The sequence below is a fragment of the Stegodyphus dumicola genome, chromosome X1 (genome assembly GCF_044657685.1).
Source record: "Stegodyphus dumicola isolate Sdum_Otavi_A_Nest chromosome X1, ASM4465768v1".
Lineage (NCBI taxonomy): Eukaryota > Metazoa > Arthropoda > Arachnida > Araneae > Eresidae > Stegodyphus > Stegodyphus dumicola.
The window spans coordinates 211,480,562-211,492,701 of NC_140780.1; positions in this window are offsets into that span (position 1 = coordinate 211,480,562).

Sequence of the window (12,140 nt, forward strand, 5' to 3'; positions counted from 1 at the left end):
CAAATCTCTTATTAATAGAACAGCTCTTTGAAAATCTTATAGTTGAAGAAGCATGTGCAAATGGTAAGGTGTATACTTACAATGCTAACCTGCCAGTTCAGCAATCTATTTCTCTCAGAAAATAAAATGAGTTTAATTGTATAAATTATAATTTCATATATATATATATATGAAATTATAATTTATAGATTATAATCTTTACTGAAAAATAAACGAAAATGTGAAATGCAGTGTAATTATAAACAGTTCTAAATTAAATCATAAAGAAATTTTAAAACACAGGAAGATAATGGATACATTTTTAAAAAAGATTGAATTTGTTTCAGTCGAGCGATATAAAGAAAGTAAGGTGCCTTTTTCAGTGAAAGAAGAAAAACAGTTCTTTAAGTAAATAAAGTAAGCAAAAAATATAAGAGCTTTTCACCAGAAATTAACTGATCTCTAGGCAGCAGCTTCTAAGAATTATGCCTTGTAACATAATTCATTGTCTAAACGATACACCTTTAGACATTTTCTAATACTAGAAGTTTAAAGTCATAGTTTTCAAACTGGAGTATGTTAAATGTTAAATGAAAATGTGTTCAAGGAAACCCATGGATGTTATTATTTTAGCTATGTTTACATTTATTCTTTGGCAAGCATTAAACTGATTTCTCGACATTTATTTAATTTCATCATTACTGTTTTTTTTATTTTAAGCACAGTAAGTTGTTACATTTTCATCTACGTGCCTATCATAAAAGAACGTCATTTCATGTATATGTATTATATTATTCAATTTGCAATTCTTCCATAAATTTAAAACTATGAAGGCTTTCTTCGAAAGTAGCACTCTTCTGTACGCATTGAGATGAAGCTAATTTACTATTTTCTGTTGCACGTGTCTGGAATACTCAACATAAATTTTATGCGACACAAAGCAAGCTAGACTACACCTTTGCATTTCCTATGGTACACGCGTGTTTTTCTTTAATCATGAATCTGTACGGCCATTAAATTTGTTTTAATGGTATATGATGCAGTTAAAACAGTTTCATTTGTAAGGTTTCGAATTAAATATTTTTTATACTTTTTCGTGCTGTTTACATCTTTAATTTAAATATATTTTATTTCATGTTTTAAGTAAAAATACTGCTTTTGCATTACTCCTTCTGCATTAAAACAATGGTATAAATTAAAAGAATAGGCTATTTTATGTTTATTTATTCTTACTTTATTATATATGTATTGTGATAATAATTTACGTCATTATGATGATTGTTAATGCCATGCTTGCTGGGTTGTTATTATCATAGTTTAGAATAAAAGTAACATAAAATAGAAGTGGTAAAGTGATAGAAAAATTATTTGAAAAATAACCTTGATTGTTTAAAATGTTATTGATATCATACGTTTTTTAAAAAAGAGGAACATGGAAATATGTTTGTTTTCAAATTTTCCAAAATTACACTAAACAAAAGGAGAGTGTAAATGTTCTTATGTTTATATTTTGATTGTGATTACAATTATTTTCAGAAAAATTGCAATGCATTATAATTACTGGAAAAAATTTAAAATGTAGAATTAATAGACATTCTAATTAGTCAGCCAAACCGTTAGTAACTGAGAGTTTAGTTCTGCTTCGTTTTCCTCTGGTACAAAAAAAATATTGGGCTAACTTCTGTATTGAAGTTTACATACAAGTGATTAATTTTTTCCTTGCCTTTCAAGTGCAGCTTAGATCTTCAAATAACTCAGATAAGAAGTTCTTATGTAAAAGAGAGTTACACGTAAAACTTACGGAGCAAAATACAGCAACTGGGTCTCGTTCAGAGAAACTTTGAATGTCATAGAGTCCATTAAAGGGGATGTTATTTTCAAAACTTTCTTGAATGTAAAATAATTTTTCGTGCATTATAATTCCCAAATTTCTTTCATTAGCCTTTTAACGACTGTTATTATCGTTTATGATTAGAAATAAATAAATAAATAAATAAAAATAAAATTAGGGAAAGAAAACAATTATTTCGTAGTACATTTAAAAAAAAAGTTCTATCGATTTTGGGAAGTTATCACACACAGGTGTCTTCTTCAGAAACAAACAAATGGGCAATTTTTGTTTCCTTCTTCTTTTGTTACTGAGAGGAGGGACCGATGCCTGATCATACTAAAAATCGATAAAGTTTTATCAAAAACTTATGTTTGAATAAGGTTGCTGTTTTTTTGCCTAGTTTTAAATTTTACCATGTTGTGTTTCTCTTACAATTAGATTAAAAAAGTTACCTTATATTCCTGATAGCATGATGCAAACAAATTTACGATAATTGCAGGAAGTAGTGTTTGCAATTAAATTATATCTGAAATAGCCGTTGATGTTTCCACTGATATTGAAATGGAAAACTAAATGTTCATTATCACTTGAAAAGCTACTACCACAAACACAATAATATGAATATCATAGGCGCTTTTCTTTACTATTCAGGAAGAGAACGTAAATAATGTGATAACAGCAGGAAGGAAAAACCAATATCCTTAGAAGGAAAGATATTAGTCTACTTTTTTCCTAGTTTTCTTATGACTTTTCATACCGCTATTAGAGCAAGTCTGTCGACGATATATCCATTTACTTCTGCAGCATTTGCTGATTCTGTAGTTATTTTCGCTACCAATGCTAGTTGTGGAGAGAGTAGGACTTAATGCCAAACTGCGCAGTCTGTAGTCTAAAAATATACCAAATTGTTTTACCCTTAAGTTACGAAATCTTGCGAAGTCCTATGAAAACTTAAAAAAAATAATCATTACTAGATAAATCATTGTTTATTTTGTAAAACAATTTGAAAATTTAAAATATTTACAAATAATTTTTTGACTTAATACGTTTATGAATACGTTGAACTGAATATACAAATTCTCAAGAAATTAACATTTAGCCGTTTCATTACTAGAGAGAAGTAGAAATATATTATATGAAATATAATACGATAGCAACAACAGTATTTCTTTCAGATGCATTGATATGTTAATACCTAATGCGTTTTTTTCACAAACTCTTACTTAGGATTGATGCAAATCTTGAAATCTTTATGTTGCTCAAAGAGATGTAACTACTATATGTACGGGGAAAGGAAAACCCAGGTTTGGTAGCCCAAGACCTTCTATTCATTTGAGTTTCTTAAACAATTTGAGATCTTCCAACAGCATTTGATTTTTTCAAAGCAAACTTCTTAAAATTTCAAAAATGAAATTAAATTTTTAAAAGTAAGAAGAAACCTCCATAAACGAACTCCGAAAACAAGAGTACACCTTTCAAACCATTTCTAACATAAAACATTGACTGACTACTTCTTCAAATTTCAAAAATGAGACAAAAATTTACTCTAAAAATGGGACATCCGTAACTAAAGCGCTGAAAAAAGGGAGCCCCGAAAACGGAACGAGTACAATTAAAAAATAATAAAAAAATGTGAAAAAGAAAATTTTACTTCTGAACAAATTTTTAGCTGACTACTTTAAAACCATTTTCTTGAAACTAACATTTACAACTTTTTCAGACAAATTCATTTTCAATATTCCAGGATCTTTTATTTTATCAATATGTTTATTAATGAAATATTTTGAAAGCACGTACGTAATGATATTGGAAAGCATGTATTGATATTTGTAATGATATTTGAAAACATCATTGCAATCCGTAGTATGTTTAGTCTATAACAGTTTCAGATAACTTTTAATATTCAGGAACAATTGTCATATTTAATTTTCTCAAATTCTCTATAGTAAGATTATCCCTTCAAGTTTGAACTTCTGAAAGTTTTTTCTCAGTTCAATGCAGAGGTAGTTTCAATAATACATTTTTCAGATAGCATCATGTATCTAATAGGGGATCCCAATGAATTAAATATCCATTCTCATTGATAAACGTTTCTGATAGTCTCTGATATGCACAAATATTATACCAATCTACTTTGTTTTTATTTCCAAGATAAAAGGTTCTGATAATGCCTGATATTTTTAAATAATTGTCTAGTCTACAGCTTTTCCTAAATTTCTAATAAAACATTCCGGTAATTTATCTGTTCTCGGAATTTCGTCTAACTATAAGCTATCATTTTTAAGAAAGGCTTCTTCCAACTTGAAATCATATTATTTTCTTCAGTTAGTTACCTATCATAATATATACCTTTTACTTCGAAATTAAAAGTATTATTTTCATTATTTATTTTTTCTTTGGCTTCAGCAGAAAGATTACTGACACTGCTTAAGAAATAACTTCTTTGTTCACCATCTACTATTAAGTTAGCTATCGTAAAATCTCCATATTTTGATTGAGCGTATTTCAAAGATATCAGTTTATATCTTCCTGGATTTCAATATTTTAGTTTAAAAGTTTCAGTATAAGGTACCAAGTTGTTGATTCTTTCTATTATTTATTATTGCTTTATTTTTCTAATTTCATTACTTGTACATTTTGAATTAATAACTGCTAATTCATTTATATATTTTTTTAGTAATTCACAAATATCAGATTTCATGTATTCTGAATTTATGTTCTTTAACTTTAAACTAATGTAACTAAATATAATTTATTCTTTCATTTATTACTGAAATGTTTTGAGGAATTTATATTTAATATTCAAACTGTAATGTATTATAATAATCCAAAGTTCTTTTTTTATCATAGCGAAACATGTATCATTTATTAATTTATAAATATTATTTATTTTTATATTTCTGTCCTTTCGTATATGAAATTGATTTTTTTAGATCTAAATAATCTGTTTTCCTCTTATTATTTACATACTGTTATTAACATTTTAAATATTTCAATTTTATAACTCATTTTAAATCCTTTTGCTTTTCCTTTTATAGATCCATTATTTAGTACATTTTTGTAGTCATTACCAACCCTTGATACTCGCAGTATCATATGCTTATCTTCTCCTAGTTCTTCTGTCCATTTGTCTAACATACAACCTGTTTTGATTTTATTTGGTCGCTCATCAATGTAAACAGTTCTATCTGTATCATAATACATTACTTCATCTCCTCATTTATCAAGCTTTTCTAACAATCAAATTATTGCGGATCTCGTGGTAAAATTAAGTATATACATGTTTCTATCAAAGTTAGAGTATCCATCTTTCGTTTTAGAACCCATTTCTAGACGATTAGCTATCACAAATACCACATTTAAATCTTTAATCAACCAATAAAATTCTATAAATATCTTCCAATTTTCTTACACATTTTGTTTGTTTTATACATATTTCAAAAATTTTCCATAATGAATTTAAACAGAGCATTGCTATAATTACACTCCAGGATTTGTTTTTTATTTAAATTTTGTCTTAATTCTATAACTAATTTTCTTCTTATATATCTCTTATATCCGTCATCTTTTTAAAAATTTTCAGACCACTTATGATCAGTTTTTAATTTAAAATTTAAAAATATTTTAACATTATCTCTAAATAGATCTTCTGTTTTATTTTAAAATTCCCTACTTCATAAAATATTTTAAACTTTTCATTCTTTTCTAATCGCTAATTTTACTTCATTAGTAGTCCATGTTTCTACAAAACTTCTTTCTTCATCATTACGATTGCATTTATTACTATGAACTTGAAAAAAATGTACTCTTTTATTGTTTTTCTACAATTTTCTTAGATTTAAAATGAGTATATTTAATGTTGTAAACATATTTTATACAGATTAAATACCAGTTACTTTTCTCTGTATGGTAATACTAGATGATGTAATTTTCAGGAGGAGGTACTTTCTATTTTATCAGTACAAACCATTTCTCATCATACACTTTCGGATTACATATCCTTGTAGGTTGTGCAATCGGATTATGATGAAAATAACTAACATTAGATTTATAATGAACATCATCAATATACCTTCATTTCTCTCTCTTATAATAATTTATTAGGTTCGCATTTACCTCCATAAAATGCATCTCTAGGATTCTATGGTTCTACACAATGTATTTTCGTTATATGTGTTTTTACTGCATTATCATTTTCAAAATCACATTCTAATATTTCAGTCAATTCGTATCATGCATCTTTTATTTTTATATTTACATTTAGACTTTTCATATAAATCGTTTCATGCATATTTGATTTTGTCTATTAACCGTTGTTTTTGCATATTTTTGACAATCATGCCCAAAATATTCTTGGAACTGAAATACAGTATCTTTATAAAATCTATCTATTTCATAGGTTTTCTTATCTAATTTTAATGTATTTTCTCTGCCGTATTTTCTTCTAAGAATTTTTTTCTGAAAATACTCCTGCGTACATCTACTAAAGTAACATATTTAAAAGTTATTGCTTTCAGTTTATTATTATTTTTTCTAGATTTTAAGAATAATTTTCTTAGTTCTAAAAATATTAAAATATCTACAGTATTCGATAAATTCTTTTTGAAAATCAAATACACCGTGTCTTACGGTATAATACCATTTTAGGAATTCATCTTTCTTCTTCATGGAGTCGTGATCATGATAAAATGGTCCAGGATATCTAACAATGCAGTTTTGACAGCATTTGTTAATAAAATAATGAAGAAAATAACTTTTAATTTTTTTAAAATCCAAATGTTTTAGGAAAATATCTTAAAGGAATGTATACATAATTAATGGAATTAATAAATCTCACTTTATAATCATTTGTTTGCAAATATATATATATATATATATATATATATATATATACAACTTTATTAAATAATCAAATCCTTTTCCATAGTGAGCTAATACTGTGTAAGCAAAATGCTTTTTATCGAATAATCAAATTCAGTATTATATTTTTTTAAAAAACATGTTTTCCTTACCTTTAAATTCGGTATTTATAACTAGATTGACTGATTTCCTGTTTCTTGATTAGTTTCAACGTGCAAAAACACGTATATTTCAGTATACCCTGTAATGTTTACATTTTTTACACCAATCTCCTGCGTTGATTTTATTTTTTAGATATTTTTAACACACTTCCTTTCACAAATCCCTCCTTCAGAAGTTATATTTTTAATAAAACTTTCACCGTCTTTCATTACACATAGTATAAACATTTACTTCTTTCACCATATTTATGATCTTTGGGTTTGATTTCATGCCTTCTAATACTTTTTTTACATTTTAAACATTTCCGTAAAATTTCTTATATACTTAAATGTCCTTTTTATGATTATTGTAACAGTCTTCCTTTTTAAAATAATCTGTTATAGTTCTTACAAAAATATCCTTTCCACTATATTTATTAATCTTTGCAAGATATCTGTGACATTTTAAAAACATTTATGTTCATTTTTAATTTTATAGCTAATTTTTGATGACAATAATATATTATTAAATTACTAATCATATATAAAATAGATTTATCTGTAAATAAACTGTGTAAAATATTAGGAATTGAAATCAAAATTTATAAGAACGCAAACAGTAAAAAACTTTGGAGATATAACAAGCTGAAATCATAATATCTACATTCGTTGCGATATTGCAAAAGGGGGTTTAATCAATAATAAGGCATCGGATGTTTTTCGTTAGTATACAAACAAATACTGTGACGATGCTGCATTAAATTTAAGTCTTTGGAATTATTGTAAACAGCTAAGAGATTTCATCTGTTTCCTTTAGTGACAGTTTTTCGCCAACGGATTTGTTGTAACTTGACTAAGCAATTTCGTCAGACAAGAACTTATTTCAGTTCCATTTGTCCGTTAAGGTAGAGAAATATTGACTATTTGTTCTTCTAACTGTGGAATGTTTTCATGCTTAACTGTTGGTTTAACTGTACTAGTTTATAAAAGCGGGAATTTGTGAACCTCGTGGGTCTTAGGCTTTTTTTCCTGCCTTTACATGTAGCACTTTATTTTAAATTTCTTTATTCCTTTTCTAATTTTCCTTTATTTTCCTGTTTCCCATCTACGATTCGTTGCCAGAATGAGTTTTCAGGATCGCGTTTTATACAAATGATGAGGTAGAAACCAGTATTTAAGTTGAAATCTCCACTTCACTAGAAGAGCTACTACATGTTCTGCCTTCTGGCCACGTCGTTGCTTCAAGCCTAATCTTAGACGTTTCTGCCGTATTGTTACGCACCTGCTAGTATTCGCCGGTTATCTTTAATAAGTGCCAAATCTGACAATTATTTCTGTGCAGCTTCAGTTGGTTTTTGTTCAGTTAGCATTAGATTAGTTTCTTATGTTCTATCTTAAGTTAAAGTCCAATGGGAGACTTATTGTATGCCCAAGAAGGGGGAGTTGGAATATCTTAGTTGGAATAAAGGGTACATTTAACCCTTCTTTGGACTTCTCATTTTCGTACTAAAACTCGGCGATAATTCTCTACAGTTTTTAAGTATTCTAACCTTCAAGGACTGCTAAATTAGCTAGAATATTACACACTCTTCTCGCTACCTTACGCTACAGCTGCCTTTTTGCGCTAGCCGACCGCTTTTTGCTTTTCTTCACCTTCTTTTTCAGTCAGATGAGTGAGTGTTACTATCGCATTACTATCGGAGTCGCTTTTAAGTGCAGATTCTGTGGTGATAGCAGCTGTTATTATTCACGCCCTCATTTAAAGCGCCGATAAAGGCCTTATCTTTTTTCTTCTTGAGTTTGCTATTGAGAGTTTTGGCTTTCCGTGCGCTCTCACCGTATTAGATTTGTTGACTAACGAAGACTGTGGAGATACATTAGAAGCAAAGGAATACCGTTTTTCAGTACCGGGAATAGGAGGAAGGATTCACACAGATGCTGGCCTCGAAAAATTAAATCACTGTTCTATAACCTAAAGGTAAATGGCAACAGTCAGAAAAGTTTTGAAAGAAAACGGTTTAAAAAAAGGAAAAAAAAAACTCGGGTCTCAACCGTTAGTTAGAGATTTCGACAGATTTTTTGTATGGACTTACTTTTTCCTCTTATCCAAGAGTAAATTGCGTTATGTTACCTTTCATTTCTTTTTACATGTAATTCTTCTCTGTAGTGTTTTTATTTTAATTAAATTAACTTTGTTAAATGTAAAGTTTACATAGTCATCTGGTTATAAATTGGCGCCCAACGTGGGGCCTCGAAGCCTCGAAAATTTTAAAATTATTAGATGAGCGCAATTTTTTTCGAGGTTTTCCTGCGTTAAAAGAAGAAAATCACCACCCGTGTGATATGGAAAATTTTGATTTTTGCCAACCTGGTAATAAACAACCACCCTAGCAGTGAAAGATTAATCCAATGTCCTTGGTTATTAGTGTAAAGCAGCTACGCAATAGGTAGGAGATTTATTTTGTGTAAAGTTTCATTTATTGTGATGGTCTAAGATAGAGTGAAAATCTGTTTAATTTTGTAAATATTTGGGTATTAACGAAAGAAATATTCAGCTGGAATTGTACGTTGATCATTCGGAAGTTACGAGTCGGAAGTCGCCTTAAATTATATAATCAAAACCCCTGATATTTATGATAACCCGTGATATATATAATTAAATTATATTATCAAAACCCGTGATGATCTTCAATTACATGTACATGCGTATCTTTTCATTAAAAAAGAAAAAGAAGAAAAGTAGTTCCTTGTTATTTTTATTAAAATTTGTAGAAATGGTTTCATGTTTACTTGCTATTATTTATAGGTGTTTAAAGCTTGATTCTTAGTTTCTTAAATGGTTATATATATATAAATAAACAAAACTTGCTTTTGAACTATTAAAAAATTAAATTACATAAATCTACTTCGAGATGGCGTATTTAGGCAAAAGCCGCAAAGAGGACCTTAAAGTGCTAGCTTTAGAGCTTGGATTACAAGTTGCCGATAACTTAAAAATTGTACAATTGCGAGATATGATAACGAGTTTTAAAACATATGATGAAGAATTTACAAAACATATGGTAAATAACTTAATCAATGAACGCATAAAAGTGGAAGATATGGCTGAAAAAGAAGCAGTAGAATCAAGATTAGCCAAGGAAACACGCACTTGAATTAGAAAAGTTTAAACTCCAGCTCGAAGGTAACAACAATATGCCAAAGAAATCTGTTTCTCAAGTAAATCAGCCTAAATTTGATTTGAGTCGCATTCTTCCAAAGTTTAACCCAAAGGAAATTGAGGTAGGGCTTTATCTGACAACGTTTGAGCGTCAAGTGAAGTTCATAAATATACCTGAAACTAATTGGATCCCATACTTGAATGGATCATTACCATCTGAAATAAATCAGTTAGTTGTTAGAGAAAACGAAGAGATTCTAAAGATTATGGAAAAGTAAAAGATATGCTTTAAAAGCGATATAGACTCACAGCTGATAGATTTCAACAAATGTTCTCTCAGCATAAAAAATCTGCAGAAATTACATGGAAAGAATTTGCTTTTGAATTGAAATCTTATTTTGAAGGATGTAATAAGAATTGAATATCTCTAGTTTCGAGCAACTAGAAGACTTGATCATTTCAGATCAAATAAAGAGAAGAACACCTCCCGAGGTAAGAGAACATTTTGTGCACATATTATTAGAAATGAATAATCCGTCGGAGCTCGCAGAAAAACTCGATTAGCATGAAAATGTGAGACTTGGCATGAAGAAATATGCACCTCCCATTGCAAAGAAACCGTATTGTAAAGAAAATGTTAAATTTGTTCCAGAAGGAAAATCTAAATCTGGTAATTCTAAAAACGTTACAGAGATTAAAAATACAAACTTTGACAGTTATAAATTTACTAATTCTAGACAAGAAAGGAAAACTTCTATTCATTGCTATGGTTGTGGATATCCCGGTTTGATATCAAAGAGCCCTAAGTGTAATAAATGAAAAGAAGAAACTAAATCTGTCGTCAATTGCGTAAAAGTGTATGCAATTGAATCATCCAATCTACTATTCAGTTCCATTTTTTTAACTGTTTGGGGAGAAAAAGCAGCTTTTTGCGCTGATACACTATAAGGATCTTAAGTTTTACTAACGTTTATTTTATTTTAAAACTTTATTGTCCTTTCTTATTTTCCACTTCCGGCCAGAATAAACGCGTTGTTCTGTTTATGCAAGTTGTGCTCGCAAAATCTTAAGTATTTAAGTTGTGGCTATTCGCCAAGTAGCTTGCCAGAAAGCAAGAGAGAGTGAACCTTCTCGCCACTTTATTTCACGCGTGCTTTCATACATTTGCTGTCCGCGTTTAAGGCCAGAGGTTTAGTCCTCTTGATATTGAAGACGTATTGTAGTTTTATCGCTGTTTTGTTACTACAGACGTAAAAAATCTAAAAGAACAATCTTAGTATTATTCGTCTGTGTAAAGTATTCGAGTTGAGCTCTTATTTAAATTTAGTTAGTTGCAGTTCTTATTTTCTTACTTTCAGACCGCAAATGGTGTGTTTTGTATCCCGAAATGCGGGAGCACCTGTAAATCGTGAAGAATAAAGGGTAGTAAATTTTTCCCTTTCTTGTCGTCTCTTCTACAGTTCAAAAGTTAGTTCACTCACTGTTAGTTAAACTCACTGTTACATTCAAGACACTTGTATGTTCTCAAAGCAGATGAGGCGAAATAGTAGTCCTGATAACAGGAGCAACGAATTCTATTGCAGGAAAAATATTCGTTTTGCTATGAATACAGCAAAATGTGACACAACAGGTCACACCTCTGCTTATTTGCAGTTCAGAAGAGAACTTAGGACGACGGATGATCTTCCCTAACATATGACATTGCAGATGCTGCTACTCCTGGTGAAGTATTATGTATTTATCATACCAATATGATGAGACCCTATGATCTGTCTTCGTTGAATAACCAAGGTCCTGTGACTCCCATACGGGAAAAAGGCAGACCGCGCAAAAATTGAATTATCCAAAATGAACTCTTCGTCGAGACGTTATCAGAGTCTGAGGAGGAGTCTATAACCTAACGGTAAATGGCAACAGTCAAATGTTTTGAAAGGAAAGGGTTAAAAAAATAAAGAAAGAAAGAAAAAAAAAAAGAAACTAACCTCTTAACCGTTAGTTGGAGATTTCGACAGATTTTTGAAAGGACTTAACTTTTCCTCTCATCCAAGAGTAAATTGCCGTATTTTTATTACTTTTGACATGCAATTCTACTATGTAGTGTTTTTATTTTAATTAAATTTACTTTGTTAAATGTAAAGCTACATGGCCCTCTGATTAAAGTACTATTAAA